The sequence below is a fragment of the Petaurus breviceps genome, unplaced genomic scaffold (genome assembly GCF_028583685.1).
Source record: "Petaurus breviceps papuanus isolate PSGF00001 unplaced genomic scaffold, PetGlider_PUasm1.0 84, whole genome shotgun sequence".
Taxonomy (NCBI): domain Eukaryota; kingdom Metazoa; phylum Chordata; class Mammalia; order Diprotodontia; family Petauridae; genus Petaurus; species Petaurus breviceps.
This window is the reverse complement of record NW_027186645.1, coordinates 12,970,480-12,992,559: the sequence shown is the minus strand read 5'-3', so window position 1 is coordinate 12,992,559 and position 22,080 is coordinate 12,970,480. Positions and strand designations below refer to the sequence as shown.

The window sequence follows — 22,080 nt, the reverse complement described above, 5'->3', positions numbered from 1 at the left end:
GATCAGGACCAATGGAGGAACTTATCCATTATTTCCCACCACATACACCTTTTTATAAGTATTACTACATCAAAGGCATTGTATGTTGTCCACTAAGCTAAACAATCACATCAGTGCCTTTAAAAGAAAAGTAGAGGGGCGGCCAGGTAGCACAGCGAGTAAGAGCACCGGCTCCAGTGTTGAGAACACCTGGAGATCGAATCCCGGGCTCAGACACTTAGCACCCACCCAGAAACACCTGGCCATGTAACCTTGAGCAAGTTACTTAACCCCAATTGCTTAGGGGTGGCCAGGTGGCTCAGCGAGTAAGAGCACCGGCTCCAGTGTCGGGATGACCTGGATCAAATCTGGGCTCAGATATTCAACACCAAACCCAGAAACAATAACTGGCCGTGTAACCTTGAGCAAGTTACTTAACCCCAATTGCTTTAAAAAAAAAAAAAAAGAAAAGTAGAGATTAGAGATTGGTGTCATTGTCAATTTGGTCATGGAGGCCATTATGCTTCATTTTGGTGGATGTAGCACCATACAATTTCCATAACTAAAGAGTGATTAGATTTTCCATTGTTGCCAATCTCACGGTAAAAGGTTCACTCTTACTACAGTTGGTATTTATTGAAGATGTGGTATTGTAGTGCCAGTTAAGTCTGCTAACATGACAACCATCATCAAAGTTTTTTTTTGAAGTTTTATATAGTTTATTCATGGTCAGATGAATAATTATCTTCACAGATAAACATAATCCATAGTGCCTTTTATTTCTTCTGTTATGAAATTTCCAGCTCACTTTTTGCCAGCACCGACATTTGCCTTTGCAGTACCCCTGACTTTCTTCATTCTGTTCTTGTGTTCCTTTCTCTGCTTTCTTGATGTCTTTTTCTTCTCATACAGGCCATGCCTTGCAAGTCTGTGCTTTGGTTCATTTTTCTTTGCATAGTCAAGGGAATCATAAATCATGCCAAAGTCTGTTGTTTTGCCACCACCAAAATGGATTCTGAATCCAAAGACAAAAATGACATCTGGAGTTGTCTTGTACATCTTGACTAGTTTTTCTCGAATTTCAGTCTTAGGTACTGTGGCCTTTCCAGGATGAAGGATATCTATAATCATCTGTTTATACTGAAGAAGTCTGTTTGTCATGAACTTCCTGGTTCTGATGGTTACAGTGTCATTCGTTCTTGGAGCACGGTTCTCAGCTAGTTTCAACATAGGAGCGGATAAGAGGTCTCCAGGAGACGGGCTGAGAGAAGAGTCGAGAGCCGAGCCGAAGGATGGTGCAGATGTGAGACGGATGACATCTAGACCCCAGGAAGACTCACCATGGTGGCAGCCGGCTCCTTCAAAGTTTTTACACAACATATATTTCTTTATTTTGGGATCCCTGTACCTTATTTCTGATCAAGGCAGCAATTTTATAACAAAGCTCCAAGAATAGTTCCACTGCCGTAATATTCACTGGACTTTCCATTTCTTGTACCACAATGAGATAGATAGCATTGCTGAATCCTGGCATTGACTTTTTGAAACAATAATTTTGTTGTCATATCCTTGATATTTGGGGATAAATGTTCCATCTCACCAAAACTATATATGTGATCAATAACTGCTGCCCTAGGGATAATGGGGAGTGAGTCTTTGGTGAAAATATTTTAATGGAGGGAATGTGAAAATGAGTGGATCAGAGTATACCCAGAGAAGTGTGACACTCAGGACTTTGGCCATGCAATGAGATTTGATTTGAGATAAATTGCATAAAGTTGGAGGGCAATGACCTTGGTCCCAGTGTCTACACCCTCCTTTTCTGTCCCTAACCTCCAATATACATCTGGATAGGATGAAGAGCTTTTAATATCACATCTGTGTCTCTTTTAGTATATGTGAATCATGGTTTCTGACATCTTCAATAAAGATAGCAAACATATTTTGATCATCTACTACATGCCATATATGCGTATGTGTGTATATGTGTATGTGTATATGTATATGTACATATATAATATATATATACTATATATATATATAAATGTATTTCTAGGGCACTGTGCCATGGAAATACAAAGATAAAAGAACAATAGTCTCTGACCTTAAAGAGCTTAATTTATAATGGAAAATAAAACTTGTACACATGTGAATAGAACATATACAAAACACATGTAAGTATAGAAGAAACATACATAAAGTAGATCCTAGGTGATTTTGGAGGAAAAGGCAGCTGGAGGGACCCTTGGTCTTGATATCAAAGAAAGTCAGAGATTCCAAGAGGTAGGGAAGAAGATAGAATGAATTATCATTATGAGGGACAGACAGGAATAGAAAAATTTTTGTGGAATACCAGGTAAGCCAGTATGACTGGCCAGTAGAGAATGTGGAGGGAAGTAATATATAGTGATGTTGGAAAGATAAAATGGGGGAAATTTACAAAAAGTTTTAAATTCCAAACTGAAGAATGTATATCTAGAGGATGTTGTTTACTGAGTATTAGAGTTATACATTCAGATGGAGCTTTTCTTTAGGAAAATCACTTTACTGACTATTTGGAAGATGGATTTAAGTGGGAAGAGACTTGTAGCAAGGTAATCAATTGGCAAAGGCAAAAACATAGGTGAAAGATCTTAAGGACTTGGGCTAAGGCGGTTGCTGTGTAACTAGAAAGAAGGCAGGCAATTTCAAGAGATATAGTGAAAACAGAAATGGCAAGATTTGACAACTAGTCATGTGATACAAGAAGGTTAAGGAGTACAGGATGACACCAAGGTTTGAAACCTAGGATAATTGGATCTTTATCACTAACACATAAGTAGGAATGAGAGCAAAGTTTGGGAGGGAAAGATGAGCTCTTTTTTTTTTGGACACTTTGAAATTGAAATACCTCTGAGATATCAGTTTAGAAATATCTAACAGTCAAGTTATGGTGCAAGACTGCAGTTGAGGAGAGAGACTAGGTCTGTATAAATTTATCTGGAAGTCTACTATATAAAGATGATCACTGAAGATATAAGAAATGAGGAGGTAATGAAGTGATAAAGAATAGAAACCCCAGATTTGGGGCAGGAGGAGATCTAGGGGTGTCATGGTACAAGTTGATTCAAATCCCTGGAAGACCCTATTTCTCACCAAGCGAAGTCTTCACTTGCATATACAATTTGATGTACAACTGGCTAGTTGAGTAAAGCTAGAAGTGATGACGGGTATCTTAGGAGAGAAGCCAGAGGAAGAAATGGGTACAGTGGAAAGAATGCTATATTTGAGTAATTGGGAGTCTACCTGCTAATACAAATCACAAACTATATGAACACAATTACAAAACACTTATCACACAAATAAATCAGATTTAAACAATTGGAAAAATATTAATTGTTCAAAGGCAGCCTGAGTCAATATATTAAAAATGACAATTCTAACAAAATTAATTTGCCTATGCAGTGCCACACCAATCACATTGCCAAAAATTATTTATTTTATAGAAATAATTTATATTATTTTATATCGAAAAGAATAACAAAATTCATCTGAAGGAACAAAAGGACATGAAGAGAATTAATGAAAAAAAAATTGAAGGAAGGTAACTTATCAGTACCAGATCTCAAACAGTACTATAAAATGGCAATCATTGAAACAATCTGGTACTAGCTAAGAAATAGTGAAGGATCAATAGAATAAATTGGGTACACAATACATTAATACATGACCATAGTAATCTAGTGTTCAACAAACCCTAAGATGCAAAATGTAGGGACAAGAAATCACAATTTGCCAAAATTGCTGCGACAACTGGAAAGCAATTTGGTAGAAACTAGATATAAACTAACATTTCACACATGATTTAGATACAAACAGTAATATAGGCAATTAGGGGAGAATAGAATATTTTATCTGTCGGATTTATGGATAAGGAAAAAAATGACACTAAATAAGAACTAGAGTGCATTACAGGATGTAAAAGGGTTAACTTTGATTACATCAAATTAAAGAGCTTTTGTATAAACAAAATCAATGCAGCCAAAATTACAATGAAAGCAGGACACTGGGGAAAATTTTATAACCAAGTTTCTCTGTTAAAGGTTGCATTTCTAAAACATAGAGAGAACAGAGTCAAATTTATTTTTAAAAAGGGGGCCATTCTCCAATTGATAGATGGTCAAAGGATATGAACCAGCTATTTTCAGATAAAGCAATCAAAGCTATTTATATTCATATGAAAAAATGCTCTAAATCATTACTGCTTAGAGAAATACAAATTAAAACAACTCTGCAGTACCACCTCATTGTGATGGAAAAGAAAAATGAAAAATGTTGGAGAGGATATGGAAAAATTGGGACAGTAATTCACTACTGGTGGACTGATCCAATTCATCTGGAGAGCAATTTGGAACCATGCTCAAAGGGCTATAAAACTCTGTATGCACTTGGACCCAGGAACACCATTACTAGGGTTCCACCCAAAGAGATCAAAGAAAAAGGAAAAGGACCAATATGTACAAAAATATTTACAGTAGGTATTTTTGTGGTGGTAAAGAATTAGAAATTGAGGGGGTGCCCATCAATTGGGGAATGGATGAACAAGTTGTGGCATATGATTAGGATAGAATACTATTGTGCGATAAGAAACAAGAAGGGGGATAGTTTCAGAAAAACCGGGGAAGACTTACATGAACTGATTTAAAGTGAAATGAGGAGAACCAGGACAACATTGTACATGATAACAGCAATATTGTATGATGATCAACTGTGAATGACTTAGCTGTTCTCAGCAACACAAAGTACTTCTTCTAAAAAATGCTATGTACCCCAGAAAAAACCATGATGGAGTCTTAATGTAGATTGAATTATACATTTTTTAAGTTAATGGAGTATTTATTTATCAGTACCTTCTACATGCAAGACTGTATTGTAAATAGAACAAATATGTGTCCTCCATACTTAAGGAACTTATAATATAGGAGGAATCTTTTTTTGTTGCTGTTGTTTTTTTTTCATCTTTATTAATTTGTTTGTTTACTTTTAGTTTATAAGATTCAGTTCCACAGTTCCTTGAGTTTCAAATTTTCTCCCCCTCCCTGCCCCCCCTGCCCCCCATGGCAGTATACAATCAAGTATAGGATCTGCAAATACTTTCGCATTAGACATTAGTCAGGTTATAACGAGGGATTGTATCAGATGGAATGAACAATGGGAAAGAGGAAACAAAACCAAATAAGAAAAAGACAGAGAGCAGGTAGTTTGATTAAATCTGCATTCAAACTCTGTTCTTTCTAGTTTTTCCTCTGAATGTAGACATCTTTCTCCATCATGAATCTTTTGGATTTGACTTATAAACTTGCATTGCTGAGAAGAGTCCAGTCTATCAAAATTGGTCGTCACACATACACTGTGTCTGTAATTGTGTACAAATTTCTTCTTGTTTGTCTCTTCTCACTCAGTATAATTTTGTATAAGCCTCCCCAGGTAAATATGAAGTCCATCTGCTCCTTATTTCTTATAGCACAATAGTATCCCATTATATTCATATACCACAACTTGTTTAGATATTCCTCAATTGATGGGCAACCCCTTAATATCCAATTCTTTGCCACCACAAAAAGAGTTGCTATAAATATTTTTGTACATATAGGTCTTCCTTGAACTTCTATGATCTCTTTGGGATACAACCCTAGAAGTACTATTGCTGGGTCAAAGGGTATGAAATTGTTTAAAGCCATTTGGGCATAGTTCCATATTGCTGTCAAGAATTATTGAATCAGTTCACAACTCCACCAACAATGCATTAGTGTTCCAATTTTTACATAACCTCTCCAGCATTTGTCTTTTTCCTGTTTTGTCATCTTAGCCAATCTGACTGGTGAGATGTGATACCTCAGAGTTGTTTTGATTTGCATTTCTCTAATCAATAGTGATTTAGACCATTTTTTCATATGCTTGTAGATATCTTTAATTTTCTCCTCTGAAAACTGCCTATTCATATCCTTTGACCATTTATCAATTGGGGAATGACTTGTATTCTTATAGATTTGACTCAATTCTCTGTATATTGTAGAAATGAAGCCTTTATCAGAGACATTGGTAGTAAAAATTCTTTCCTAATTTTCCACTTCCCTCCTAATCTTGGTTACATTGGCTTCGTTTGTACAGAAACTTTTCAATTTAATGTAATCAAAATTAATCCATTTTGCATTTTATAATGCTCTTTATTTCTTGTTTGTTCATAAAGTCTTCCCCTCTCCATAAATCTGACAGGCAAACCATTCCTTGCTTTCCCAGACTGCTTACAGTATCAGCCTTTATACCTAGATCATGCACCCATTTAGACTTGATTTTGGTATATGGTGTTAGATAATGGTCTATGCCCTGTTTCTGTAATACTATATTCCAGTTTTCCCAGCAGTTTTTGTCAAATAGTGAGTTCTTATCCCAAAAACTGGGGTCTTTGGGTTTATCAAACAGGAGATCACTATAGTCATTGACTGCTGAGTCTCATGTACCCATTCTATTCCATTGATCCATTACTCTATTCCTCAGCCAATACCATGTAGTTTTGGTGACTGCTGCTTTATAATACAGATTAAAATCTGATACAGCTAGGCCAAATTCCCTACCATTTCTTTTCATTAATTCCCTTAATATTCTGGACCTTTTGTTCTTCCAAATGAATTTTGTTACTATTTTTTATAGCTCTATAAAGTAATTTTTGGTAGATTGATTGGTATGAAACTAAATATGTAATTTAATTTAGGTAAAATTATCATTTTTATTATATTAGCTCAACACAGCCACAAGCAATTGATATTTTTCCAATTACTTAGTTCTGATTTTATTTGTGTGAAAAGTGTTTTGTAGTTGTGTTTATATAGGTCCTGGGTTTGTTTTGGCAGGTAGATTCCCAAATATTTTATAATGTCCTACAGTAACTTTAAATGGCATTTCTCTTTCTACCTCTTGTTGTTGGATTTTGTTAGAAATATATAGGAATGGGGGAGGCTAAGTGGTGCAGTGAGTAAAGCACTGGCCCTGGATTCAGGAAGACCTGGGTTCGGTTCCAGCCTCAGACACTTAACACACACACACACACACACACACACACACACACACACACACACACACCAAAAAAAAACTAGCCATGTAAACTTGGGCAAGTTACTTAACCCCAATTGTTCTCCAAAACGCAAATATATAGGAATGTCAAGGATTTATGTGGGTTTATTTTATATCCTGCAACTTTACCAAAGTTATTTATTGTCTCAAGTAGTTTTTCACTTGATTCTCTAGGATTCTCTAAGTATATCATCATATCATCTGCAAAGAGTTAGCTTAGTCTCTTCTTTGACTAATTTGATTCCTTTGATTTCTTTTTCTTCTCTAATTGCTACTGCTAACATTTCTAGTACCAGACTGAATAAGAGGGGTGATAGTGGACATCCTTGTTTCACCCCTGATCCTATGGAAATGCTTCTAGCTTATCTCCATTATGTAGAATACTTTGCTGATGGCTTTAAATAGATGCTACCTATTATTTTAAGGAAGACTCCATTTATTCTTATTCTTTCTAGTGTTTTTAATAGGAATGGATGTTGTATTTTGTCAAAAGTCTTTTCTGCATCTATTGAGACAATCATGTGGTTTCTGTTAGTTTTATTGTTGATATGATCAATTATACTGATAGTTTTTCTAATATTAAACCATCCTTGCATTCCTGGAATAAATTCTACCTTATCAAAGTGTATTATTCTTGTGATAAGTTGCTGTAGTCTTTTTGCTAACATTTTATTTAAAATTTTTGCATCTATATTCATGAGAGAAATTAGTCTATAATTTTCTTTCTCTGTTTTATCTCTTCCTGATTTAGGTATCAGTACCATGTTTGTGTCATAAAAAGAATTTGGTAGGACTCCTTCACTAATTTTCCCAAGTAGTTTGCAGAGTATTGGAATCAATTGTTCTCTAAATGTTTGATAGAATTTGCTAGTAAATCCATCTGGCCCTGGAGATTTTTTTCCTAGGGAGTTCTCTGATGGCTTGTTAGATTTTTTTTCTGAGATGGGGTTATTTATTTATTTTTTAAGAAATAGGGGTTAAGTAACTTGCTCAAGGTTACACGGACAGTTATTTCTGGGTGTGGTGCTAAATATCCGAGCCCTAATTTGATCCCTAGGTTATCCTGACACTAGAGCCGGTGCTCTTTACTTGCTGAGCCACCTGGCCACCCCTTGAGATGGGGTTATTTAAGTAATTTACTTCCTTTTCAGTTAATCTGGGCAACTTATATTTTTGTAAATATTCATACATTTCACTAAGATTGTAAAATTTAAGTGCACACAACTTGGAAAATAATTCCTAATTATTGTTTCAATTTCCTTTTCATTGGAGGTAGAGTCACCCTTTTCATTTTTGATACTCATAATTTGGTTTTCTTCTTTCTTTTTTTATCATATTGACTAAGGGTCTATCAATTTTATTGTTTTTTTTCATAAAACCAGTTCAGTTATATTTATTAATTCAATAGTTTTCTTAATTTCAGTTTTATTCATCTCTCCTTGGTTTTCAGTATTTCTAATTTAGTATTTAATTGGAGATTTTTCAATTTGTTCTTTTTCTAGCTTTTTCAATTGTATGCCCAATTCATTGACCTCCCTTTTCTCTAATTTATTCATGTATGCACTCAAAGATATAAAAATTCCCCTAAGGACTGCCTTTGCTGCATCCCACAAGTTTTAGTATGTTGTCTCATTATTGTCATTCTCTTGAATGAAGTTACTGATTGTTTCCATAATTTCTTGTTTGACCCACTCATTCTTTAGGATTAAATTATTTAGTTTCCAATTAGTTTTTAGCCTATCTTTCCATGGCCCTTTATTGCATATGATTTTTATTGCATCATGATCTGAAAATGATGCATTTAATATTTCTGCCTTTCTGCACTGAATTGTGAGGTTTTTATGCCCTAGTACATTGTCAATTTTTGTGTATGTGCCATGTACTGCTGAGGAGAAGGTATATTCCTTTTTATCCCCATTCACTTTTCTCCAGAGATCTATCATATCTAGCCTCTCTAAAATTCTATTCACCTCCTTAAGTACTTTCTTGTTTATTTTGATGTTAGATTTATCAAGTTCAGAAAGGGGGAGATTGAGGTCCCCCATTAGTATAGTTTTGCTATCTATTTCTTCTGATAATTCCCTTAACTTCTCCTCTAGGAATTTGGATGCATATGTACTTGGTGCATGTATGTTAAGTAATGATATTGCTTCATTTTTGATGGTGCCTTTTAGCAGAATATAGTTTCCTTCCTTATCTCTTTTGATTAGATCTATTTTTGCCTTTGCTTTATCTGAGATAAGTATTGCTACCCCTGCTTTTTTCACTTTAGCTGAAGCATAATATATTTACTCCAGCCTTTTACCTTTACTCTATGTGCATCCCTCTGTTTCAAATGTGTTTCTTGTACACAGCATATTATAGGATTATAGTTTAATCCATTCTGCTATCTGTCTTTGTTTTTTGGGAGAGTTCATCCCATTCACATTCACAGTTATGATTACTATCTGTGTCTTTCCCTCCATCCTATTCCCTCCCCATTTATGTTTTTGTTTCTTCCTTTTCCCTTCCCCTCCTTAAGAGTTTTACTTTTGACCTCCCGCAGTATTCCCTCCCTGTGAACTCCCCCTCTTAACTACCCTTTTCCCTTACTACTATTTCCCTCCCCTCTAATTGTCTCAATTCTTATTCCCCCCTTATCCCTCCTACTACCTATAGGGCACAATGGATTTTTATACTTATCAGAGTATGTTATTCTCTCTTTGGCCCCAAACCAATGAGAGTAAATTTCATACAGTGCTCAATTCTCTCCCTCCTTTCCCTCTATTATAATGAGTTTTGGGGTTTTTTCACATTATAATTTTAAATTTAACTGATTATATTGATCCTTCTTTGAACCAGAACCAATGAGAGTAAAGTTCATATGATATTCATCTCCATCCCTCCTTCCCCTCTACTATAGTATATTTTTATGCCCCTTCATGTGGCATAATTTACCTTTTTCTGCCTCATCCTTTCCTTTTCTCCCACTACAATACCCTTGAATCCCTTAATAAGTTTTTTTTAAATCATCAGATTAGTTCATTTATACCTGCATCCTCTATCTATGTATATCCCTTTTAAAGGTCACGATAATCATATTAATTTTAGTTTTGAAAGGTATCAGCTTCTCATATAGGGATGCAAGCAGTTTACTCTTATTGAATCCCAAGTTATGTGCATGTGCGCGCGCGCGCGCGCGCGTGTGTGTGTGTGTGTGTGTGTGTGTGACTGTGAGTTTTCCTTGACTTTCTTGAATCTTGTAATTGGAGATCAAATTTTCCATTGAGCTCTGGCTTTTTCATCAGGAAAGTCTAGAAGTCCCTTATTTCATTAAATGACCATCTCCTTGCCTGAAGGATTATGCTCAGTTTTGCCAGGTAGTTGATCCTTGGTTGCAGTCCTAACTCTTTTGCCTTATGAAATATCAAATTCTAATCCCTCTGATCTTTTAATGTAGAAGCTGCTAGGTCCTGTGTAATCCTGACTGTAGTTCCATGATATTTGAATTGTTTCTTTTTGGCTGCTTGCAGTATTTTCTCCTTGACCTTGTAATTATAGAATTTGGCTACTATATTTCTTGGAGTTTTCAATTTTGGATCTCTTTCAGGAAGGGTCTGGTGAATTCTTTAGATAACTATTTTACCCTCTGATTCTAGGACTTCCGGACAGTTTTCTTTGACACTCTCTTGGAGGATGTTGTCTAGGATCTGTTGTCCAGGTCAGTTGTTTTTCCAGTGAGATATTTTACACTTTCTTCTAATTTTTCAGTCTTCATGTTTTGCTTGGCTGACTCTTGATGCATCATTGTCCCTAGCTTTGATTTGACTGGTTTTAATTTTTAGTGAATTATTATCCTCAGTTAGTTTTTGAAGCTCCTTTTTTAGGGAAGTATTTTCTCCAGTTAGATTTTGAACCTCCTGTCCCAGTTCACAAATTTTTATTTTTAATGATTTGTTTTCTTCAGTAAGATTTTTTTCCAGTTTGGTCACTGTAGATTTAAATTTATCTTCTACCTCTCTAATTTGGTTTTTAAAATCTTTCCTGAACTCCTCTAAGAATGCTTTTTGGGCTTGAGACCAGTTCATGTTTCCTTCTGTGTCCTCAGGTGTGGATACAGAGTCCATGGTGTCTCCTGAAAGTGATTCATCTCATTCACAATAATAGGATTGGTTTGTCTTTGGTCTTGCCTTTGCAAGTTGCTTCCAACCCATTGTAATTGCCTATTCCCTGTCCTTTAAAGTGTATTTCTGCTCCTGGTATACAGAGAGCTCTCACCCAAGCTTCTCAGGCTGGGAGCTAGGTGCCTGGTTGTTGACTTTGTGTGATGTAGCCTCTGGATGTCTAGACTGAGGCCAAGGCCAGGACTCTCAGTGTTTCCCCTGAGTTACCCTGAGTCTCACAGAGTAATATGTGGGGGAGGGGTGGTCTGGCCACTTCAGATTTCTGCCTCTATGCCCCTGGGCTACAACTCAGGCAGGCTTAGCAGGTGGCAGCCAGGAGAGCTGGTGTCTGTAGATTCCCCTGGTGGTGCTAAGGTCCACCTGGGCTTGTATTGTTAGTGCTTGCTGGCTCTACTACCCTGGGCTTCTGGATCTCCTGCTGGGGTGGGGCTTGTTGGGACCCCTCCTGCCCTTCACTTCAGACTCCTTACTGCCTCAGTTGCACCTTTTCTCAGTGACTCCTAAGCCTGAGGCTATTTCCACTATTTCAGGATTTTACTCTGGGTGGGATATTTATCTCTGGATTTTCTGGGTCAGGGAGGGGGAATCAGAACAGCTAGAGTTTACTTTGCCATCTTGACTTCTGGAAATTCAGGCAGATGATTTTTAAACTTCTAGGCTGTGGGATGATAGTGCCAGTAGAAGCTGCTATCCCTGCTGTGGGCCCTGTGCTTTCTCTTACCCATCTCTGACTGATTCTCAAGTCCAGTGGTGAGATGGCTGCAAATTGCCCTTGGGGTGGGTGAGTCTCCTGGCTGAGGCTCCTTCTCACTCTGCTGTAGTCTATTCTCTAGTCTGAGCTGGTGCAGCCATGCTACCCCTGCCCAGACCCACATGGGCACTCTCCTGGGTTAGATTCTGCCATGCTTTGTCTCCCAATGGATTGTGTCACTCTAAAATCCATTCAGAATCACTTTTTAAAGTTTAGCAATGGGATTCATGGAGGAGCTTAGAAAAGTTACTGCTTCCTTTCTGCCATCTTGGCTCTCCTGAAGCATACTTTTAAAAAAAGTTTCTTTATTATTGATTTTTTTTGGTCTGCATTTTCTTTAGCAGTTTGGCTAATATGGAAAGGGAGGGAGTGTTGGTAGTGTCTTTTTGTTAACAAATGATTGTGCACTCAGTGTAGCCTCTGAGGTTAAGATGCAACAAAGCACAGAACAATTCACTATTGTTAATTTTGACCTAACAATTCGCACCAAGAAAAAACGGTTCTCCATTAGGCAGTACCTCACCATCCGTATGTGGAAACATTAGTTTTGAACACTACAGCTAAGATCACTGACTCTGGCAGTATACTTTCCAGAGATGTACACACAGATGACGAGCTTGATGATGCATTGCCAGAGCCAGCTCACTGTTTGGAAGTAGTTGAAGGAAAGTATGCGAGAAAAGAGGTTTTAGACTTTCTACTAAACTGAACATCTACAGAGTGCTGTGCTGACATCATTGTTGTATGTCTGTGAAGCCTGGACAGCCTATCAGTGCCAAACCAGGAAAATGAATCACTTCCATTTCAATTGTCTTAGCAAGATTCTAAAGATCACCTGGCAAGAGAAGGTGCTGAACACTGAGGTTCTTTCTGGAGATAAACTGGCAAGTTTTCAAATTCTGCTGCAGAGAGTATAACTCTGATGGTCTGGCCACATTCTTCGAATGCCAAATGTACATTGGCCCAAAAGGCTATTTTACAGAGAACTACACAAGACTCCTGCTTACAAGGAGGTCAGAAGAAGTGATATAGTTATATTCTCAAGGTCTCTCTAAAGAACTCTGGAACTGACTGAGACACATAGGAGACAATGACACAGGACCTTCCAACATGGTGTGCCTGCATCAAAGAAGGTGCTGTGCTATATGAGCAAAGGAGAATTGTAATAGCTCAAAAGAAATGAGATATGCAAATTTGGACAATTTGACTCTGAATGTTCATATGAGCTATCTGTACGCAATCTGCAGGAGGATCTTCCAAGCTAGTATTGGTCTGATCAGCCCGTCAGACCCGCTGTACCTGGATCCTAACATAGTGATGTCATTTTGGTCCTCTTCTTTGTTTTTTTTTTTTTTAAGCAATTGGGGTTAAGTAACTTGGTCAAGATTACACAGCCAGTTATTTTATGTGGGTGCCAAGTATCTGAGGCCAGAACCTATCTGGGTCTCCTGACGCCGGGGCCGTCACTCTTACTCACTTTGCCACCTGGCTGCCCCATTTTAGTCCTCTTCTAGAACAAAGGACAGTGACCAATATGGAAATATTTTTACATGACTGTTCATGTACAATCTATATCAAATTGCTTGCCTTCTCAAGGAGGTGTAAGGTCAGGGAGGGAGGGAGAGATTTGGAACTCACATTTTTAAAAAATGAATGTTAGACATGTTTATTTACATGTAACTGAGGGAAAAAAAGAAAGCTTTATTTGTATAAAAATGTGAATTCCAAATCTATCATTTATGACCTGTGTGGGTCAATGCATTCAACCTTTTTAGGGCCTCCTTTTTACATCTGTAAAATGAAAGGTGCTGAACTAGCAGACTTGTTTTTTAGTCTTTTAAATGTTTTTATAAGTGAAATGCAAATTTCTGTTATATACAGTTTACATTTTTAAAAAATATGTAATAATTCAATAGGGCAATTTCAAAACTGTTCTGCTTATCTGTTTTTCCTTCTGAACTTAGTTCTGTTCTCTTTTGTGCATTTTAAAACAAGTTTCACTGACCCTCCTTTTTTCAGTTTTCTTTCTTTTTTTTGCTGGCCATATCATTAGCTCTTCTTTCCCTAAGAATCCTTCTCCCTACCAAATATTAAAAGAAAAAAATGTAATCTTTATAACAAATAAGCTTATTAAAAAAAAATTCACAGATTTGCCATGTCCAAACAGGTTTGTCTCATGGTGAGCCATCCTCTGTAAGAAGACTAATAATATGCTTCCTCACTGGTTCTCTGACATTGCAGTTGCTCATTGCAATGGCCAGAGCACTTAAAACTTTTCAAAATTGTTTCTTCTTTAACATATTCTTACTAAACAAACTGTTCTCTTGGTTCTGCCCACTTAACTCTACATCAATTCATTCAAGTCTCACCAGGTTTCTTTGAAACCATTCTCTTTGTTATTTCTTACAGTGCAATAATATTCCATTACATTTATATAACTATTCCCCAAATTGATGGGTACTCCCCATTCTCTCCATATGTTTGCTACAAGAAAAAGTGGTGCTATAAATGTTTTTATTCATATGGAGCTTTTTCCTTTTTTGTTGAACTCTAAGGTAATGACCAGATGGTATCTGAGTATCCACATTCTACTGACTTTTGGGGTATACTTATAAACTGCTTTCCAGAAAGACTACACTCATTCATAGCTCCTATCACCAGTGTGCCTGTTTTCCTGCTGCCCCTCCAAAAAATTTCCATTTTCCTTATTTTCCATGTTTGTTAATCTGATATATGCAAGGCAGAACCTCAGAGGTTTTTTTGTAATTTGCATTTCTTTTTGAAGTATTTTTTTTTCAAGTGGCTATTAGTCATTTGGATTTCTTCCTTTGATAAATGCTTGTTCACATCCTTTGACCATTTATTTATTGAGGAGTGGCTGTTATTCTTATGTAATTGAATCAGTTCTTTATATATCAGAAATCTGTTTTTCGTCAAAGAAGCTTGATGCAAAGATTTTCTCCAAGCTATTTGCCATCTAATTTTAACCATATTAATAAAGTTTTTACAAAAAAACTTTTACCTTTCCTGTAATAAAAATTGCCCATTTTATATTTTATAATCTTCTATTCCTTGTCTTGTCATGAACTTATCCATAATCACAAAAGGTATTTTCTTCCTTGCTCCTCTAATTTATTATGATGTCACCTTTTATATTTAGGCCATGGATTGATTTGGTGCTCACCATTATATATGGTCTCAGATGTTGGTCTAAACCTAAATTCTGCCAGACTACTTTTCAGGTTTTTTTTCTGCAGTACTTGTCAGATACTAAGTCCTTACCCCAGTAGGCAGGGTTTCATTTGCGTTTACTGAACACAATGTTACTTTGTTCATTTAGTTCTCTATATTGTGTACCTAACATATTCCACTGACCTTCCTTTTAACCAATACCAAATCATTTTTGGTGAGTGCTGCTTTGTGGTATAGTATGAGATCTAGTACTTCTTAGTTGCCCTCCTTCTCATTTTTCTTCATTATTTCCCTAGAGAATTTTGATCTTTTATTCTTCCAGATGAATTATATAATTTTTTCTAGTTCTCCAAGGTAATTCTTTGGTGGCTGGTTATTATCAAATGAAAGAATCTAAAGTTATTCTCAAATGAAAGACTGACCCAACAAATATATGATTTGCATGTAAATTTTTGTCAAAGTACAAAGATTCATTATAAAGGGTCTAGCATCATATCATGCATGTAAGAAACAATAATACATACTTATGACTGTTATTTTTAAAATATAGAACTAAATTGTATAACATTTCATAATTGTGACAAAACTTGGAAAAGAAGTTATTGGTGTATGCTATAGACCACTTGAACTGAAGGAGAATTAGATGAGAACTTTGGAAAACAGAAGACAAACCAGGCATAGAATGTGGTACTCTCTGACCTTAACTGAAAACATTTTTTTTTGCTTTTTGGAGAGCAATTGGGTTTAAGCAACTTGCTTAAGGTCACACAGCTAGTAAGTGTTACGTGTCTGAGGTCAGATTTGAACTCAGGTTCTCCTGACTCCAGGGCCAGTGTTCTAGTCACTGTGCCACTTAGCTGCCCCTGGACTGAAAACATTATTAAAGGAATTGTTTGTGAAGTAAACAATATGACATCAAGAGGAGGCCAAGTCTTCATCATTTTTTACTAGGGTAACAATACTTGCAAATCAGAGGAATGCTGTGGACATAATATATTTAGGTTTCAGTAATGCATTTGACATACTTAGACTGTCCTTGTGAATAGGCAGTAACATAATGGTTGACACTGGGTTTGGAGTCAGTGAAACCTGGGTCTGAACCCTGCCTCTGACACTCTCAGAATGAACGACAATGGGTGAGTTACTTAATTTGCCTCAGCCTCAGTTCTTGAATCTGTAAAATGGAGATGCTAATATCTGTAATATCTACCTCACAAAATTTTGTGAGGTTCAAAGGGAATGTATGGAGAGCATTTTTGCAGAACTTAAAACACCAGATAAATATTAGCTGTTGGTGGTGATAGTTAGATGGTGACTGGTCAAGTCAGGCTGAATGACTGGACTGAAAGAATAATGATGATAGCTAACATTTATGTTAGAGGGCAGTGTGGTAGAGTAGATAGAGAGCTGGCTTTGAAGAGAGAAATATATATATTGAAGTCCTGAATCTGACATGTACTGAATGATGTTAGTTTAGAGGGAGAATGCTAATGGATTAAGTCAGAGAGCTGTCTTTAGCCTTATGGACTTTAACTTTTATCAAGGTTGTACAGGATGTCAAGAAGTCATGCTTGTTAAATTTTCAGAGAGCATTAAACTAGGAGGGAAAACAAATATATTGGGTCACAAAGTCAGGATACAGAAAGATTTCAACAGGACAAATCATTTGATGACACAATAGAGATAAATATAAAGTTATATACCTATGGTATGAACTTTTTTTTAACCTAAATACACAATGAGGGATATGTAGCTGGATAGTAGTCTCTATGGGAAAAAAAAATCAGGGTGTTTAGGTGGGTTGCCAATTCAAGAGGAGTCAATAATGTAGCATGGCAACCAAAATGTTGATATTATTTTTCATGTTGCATTAAGAGATTGATTTCCAGATATGGGGTAGGGGTGTGGGGGGGAATGACTGTTTCTATTATTTTGACCAGTAAGTCTGTATTTGTAGGTCTCTGTTTAGTTCTTTGTAATTTTAGGTGACAAATAGCTGACCTAAAAAAAAGTACCAAAAGAGGGCAACAAGAATAATGATAGGATTAGAGGACATGTAGAAGAGGAGATGATAGGGAGGTGGTAGGGCCAGACCCTAGTAAGATGAAAATGACTACTAAGGCAAAAAATGATAGGAAAACACAGATATCTACTTTATCCTCCCCATCTTTATCACCGACCTTACAAATGAGACATACACAAAAATGCAGAAGATTTTGTCTTCTCTTCCTCTTCTTTTAGGTCCAAGGAGAACTGCTTGGCTCTTCTCTTCCTCTCTGGTAGTTTCATGGTAGTTCCCAAACCTAAGACAAGTATTAACTGTTAATTCATTGTTATTATTCTTTCTAGAATAGGTTTTTTTTACATTATATCATTCTTTAATAAGATTTTTATGTTTGTACTGAGATAGAAATTTCCCAAAAGTCCATTATTGCTCAATGGTGTCTATTTAATATATCTTTCTCTCTCTTGAACAAAATGGTATATTGTTTATATATTTATTTGGGTTTAGCCCATTCAGTATCATGGTGGATAGAATGATGGGTCTTAGAGTCAGAAAGTCTTTTGTTTTAATATCATTGAGACACATATTAGCTGAGTGACCCCGGTGTAATGCCAAGCAAAGGCAACTTCCAAGGTTCAAAATACCAGCATAGCAGCTCTCCATTTTATTTATTGACAAAATATGAACAGAGAAAATCAAAATACAGCATTCACCAAGTGTAATTCAATAATATCCAAGTACTACTCCACTCCTGGGAAGTATATTTATTTAGTAAATCACAAAGTCCCTCTTCTCAAATGGAGATTAGTTTCCAATCATAAACAAAGTACATTCATTTGGTCAGTCACAGAGCACAAAAAAGTCAAAAGTTTCCCACCCCTGGATCACAACTGAATTACAATTATCATCAGTTAACACCAAGTACCTTCTCAAAAGGGGCAGTAGAGAGCACAAATGCCATCTACCCCTGAGCTACAATAAGGTTAAGATCATAGCATTTAATACCCAAAGATAGGTCTTTTCTTCATCTTGACCCGAGGCAAGTTCTCAGCAATTTCTGTTCCTGGGGAGACAAAGCTTAACAAGGCCACAAGACACATTGCCAGTGTCCTCATTAATTCATTCTCTGGCTGCAGAACATGTTGTCTTAGGACCCCTGAAAACATCAGCAAGGCCCTTTTCAAGGATTTCTGTAAACATACGACAAGAAAATCCTTCTTCAGGGCTTCAGAACCAATAGCAAGGTTCCAGGACCTCTGCAACAACAGCACTGTCCTTCACCAGTGGACGAATCTGGCAAAACAACATCAAAACAGACAGACAAAATACCAGCATCACAGCCATGTCTTCTCAGTCCTTGGCAGCTCCAGGTGGCAGCTCTCAAAATCCCTGCACAGCTCAAACTAGCCCTCAGCAATCCTCTCTCTCTCTGCCTCCAAGATGCTGCTTCCAAAAGTTCTTCTGCCTCTCTTCCTCTGCTTGAGGCTCTCTAAATCCATAGCACCAGCTCCTCCCAATTCAGCCCTCTCTTTTCACGTCAACAAGTCCATCCCACAAGTGGGATTCACAAGCTCTGGGTTTCAAAACTCAACCAGAAAACCAAGCCTATATAGGGGGATCTTTAAATTCCATTAGTATTACACCTGGGTAAACCTCTTAAACTCTCAGTTCCTCAAGAAATGAGAATCTAGGACTATAATTTGTGGACAAGTTGCTGGTCTCCATTATTAAAAGTTTCTACACCAGTAGTTTTCTACACTGAGAAATCACAAGTCCAGACTCCCCCTACTCCCCAAAGTAATGGCTTTCAACAGATATGAGTTATTGTAGTCTCATTAAGCCTTTCTAAGTAGGGGATATGATACCAGTCTTCAGGCATATGAACAGCTCTGTCATATGGATTTGCCATGTTTGATACCTGAAGGATGAATTAGGAAAATGGGTGAAAAAAGATTTAGGCTCCAGGAAAGGGAAAAAAAAACTACTACAATTAGAGCTCTCCAGAAGTGAAATTAACTACCTTAGTAAGGAGTGGGTTCTGACATTCATTAGGTCTTTGAGCAGATGCTTAGATAAGCACTTCTTAGAGATGTTACAGAGGGGCTAGTTGGTTAGTAACAATCTAGACCAAATGACCTCTGGGCTCCCTATGAATTTTGAAATTTTGTGAACAACCAATTTCTATAGGTAGGCAAATTAATTTAATTTAAATTAAGAAAGCCAGCATAAAGAAAGACTGTTAGTTTGTAGCAATGAGATGCTCATCTAAAAGCTCCAGACAATAGTTCCTTAGTTAATTCTGAGAAGTGCTGGTGCCTTCATAAAAGGGCATGCCTTACTGGCCCTATACAGAGACTTCATTCATAATCAACAGTGCAAACCAGGGCCACATAATTCCTGCTATAGTTGAACTTTAGAAGCTTGAGTGCTCCCTTATCTGGTAATGAACATAACAGAAGTTCTCTTTCTGCAACTGTAAATAGAGAAAGGATCTGTTAACAATCGCATTGCTGTGTTACTGGTTCTTTCAAGTCCCTAAACAATATTCCTTAATCTGTAATGGACAATGAATTTATTTTGGGGAAGTTTGAAAACACTGATGCTTTTTGTTTTTATAACACAATAATTTCCTATTTTGCCCCTGAATTGAACCTTCTCTTGTAATGGTTAAGCAAAAAATTGGATGAAGTATTTAGATTTTTCTACAGAAATTCATTTATTAAGTGATGTTAAAGACAGCCATCAGGGGATAATTTTCTATAACCTGTATATCATATTATATTGTATAATCTACATATAATTTATTTCTTTGAAGCTTAGGACTCAATGTATTTTCACACATATACCTGGTGAAGCTGCATCTACAATGCACTATGCAAATGTGTATTTAACTATACAATATTCCTTAGATGTCTCCAAGTATTTTCTGCTCCTTTTTATCTCTCTCACCCACAACATGTCAGGACTACTATGATACATATCTCCCAAAGGAGGCAAATATATGTAGCCATGGTCATTTCTTTGGTCAGGCCGTCACTGCTCTCTAAAACATGTTCAGTCCCCACCTCTACTTTCTCCTTCAAAGCTCAGCTTAAGTGCTTCCTCCCATCATAGCTGTTGCTATTACTCTCCCCTTGCTGAAATGATTTTTTTCCCATTTTCTTTATGATATATATGAAACTCCAGAAACTCCTTGCTGACCAGGATAGTTTTGCTCTTGTCCTTATTTCCCAAGTACTTAGTATAATGCCTAACAAAAAGCAGACATTTAATTCATTTTTGTCTAATTAAATTGGATTGAGGTGAATATTTTAAACCAATGTGTTTAATGTGCACTCTTGAGCCAAAAAGTAACTCTTAGAGGAGAATTTGAAGATATCTCTATATGCTCTGGTCACTATGAGGCTTAACCATGGCAGGTCTCCAAATGGCATTCACATACCTATAGATCTTCTGGGGACCCCATGAGCTGTCCAGTTCAGTCTCCTAATTTTACAGATGAGGAAATTGAGACCCAGGAAACTTAAATGACTTAAAGCTCCCTTTTCACTATGCCCTGTCTATAATGGAAAAGCTGAAAGAGGGAGATTATATTTAAAATGTTTGGCAAGTGGGACATGAACAGACATTCCAGGATCCTAAATAACACTTGCAAAGTATATTCCACCGACACATTTCTGGAGAGTTATTTGTTAGGTGTTGAGGCCATACACACACACTTACATACTAACCCAGCTTTCTTACACCTTACACCCCTTCTCCCAGTCTGTTCTATGACTCAGAAACTCTGTCCTCCTGGCTTCTCCATCTCCTGACTCCCAGCATTCTCACTGGTTACCCCCCAGGCCTGGAATGCTATGTTCTCCCTCTTCATCTCTACCTCCTTGAGTTCCTTCAAGTTCCAACTACAATTCTGTCTTCTACAAGAAGCCTTTCCTTAGTTCTAGTGTCTTCCCTCTTGACTATTGCAGTTTATCCTGCATACAGCTTGTTTGTACATAGTTGTTTTCATGATATCCTCCCTCGTTAGACTGTGAGTTCCTTGAGGGCAGGGATTATCTCTTACTTTTTCTGTATCCTCAGCACTTATCAGTAACTGACACATAGGAGATATTTAATAAATGTCTACTGACTGTTTCTGACCAGTCAACATAGTAAAAACAGTTTTAAGGGCAAACATTGGGTCTTGATGTATTTTGATTTATAGAATCTTAGAGCTAGACAGGATCTATGTCTAGTCTAATAGCTTCATTTGATAGATAGGTGGTCAAGCTGCAATCCAGAGATGATTAAAAAAAAAAAACTAAAGAAGACCACACAAAGCAAAGCGCTGGTAGAGTTAGGGAAGGGGTCCCAAACAATACTTAAAAATAAAAACTTTCTAGGGACAGATAGAATACAATGCCAATCTGAAGGCCCCAACATGCATCCAAGTTAGGAGGTTTGCTTGTATTTGGTTGCAGTTGGAGGCAGCTAGGTGGTTCAATAGATGGAGCACTGACCCTTGAATCAGGAAGGCCTGAATTCAAATTTGGTTTCAGACACTTACTGATCATGTGACCCTATGCAAGTCACTTAACCTCTGTTTGCCATAATCCACTAGAGAAGGACTCCAGTATGTTTGCAAAGAAAAACTCATGGATCGTATTGGCATTCTATGGCCCACAGGGTCACAGAGAGTCAGATACAACTGACACACTGAACACAAAAACTCCTTTCACAACATGGTCAGTTTGTATTCACTTATAATTAAGTCTCATGATGTTCTTCCTTTAAGTGTGGTAGCCAAAGTGTTGAACTGGATTAGAAAGAGACATTTCTATGAACATGACTATTATTGGGTCTACATCATATTGAGTATCTCAATGAAAAATGGGGGC

The 22,080-nt window shown here is 36.9% G+C and overlaps 1 pseudogene; it reads right to left on the bottom strand.

Annotated features, from left to right (window-relative positions):
• Positions 1-674: 674 nt before the first annotated feature.
• Positions 675-1,334, bottom strand: LOC138176207 (small ribosomal subunit protein eS24 pseudogene; annotated as a pseudogene).
• Positions 1,335-22,080: the final 20,746 nt, after the last annotated feature.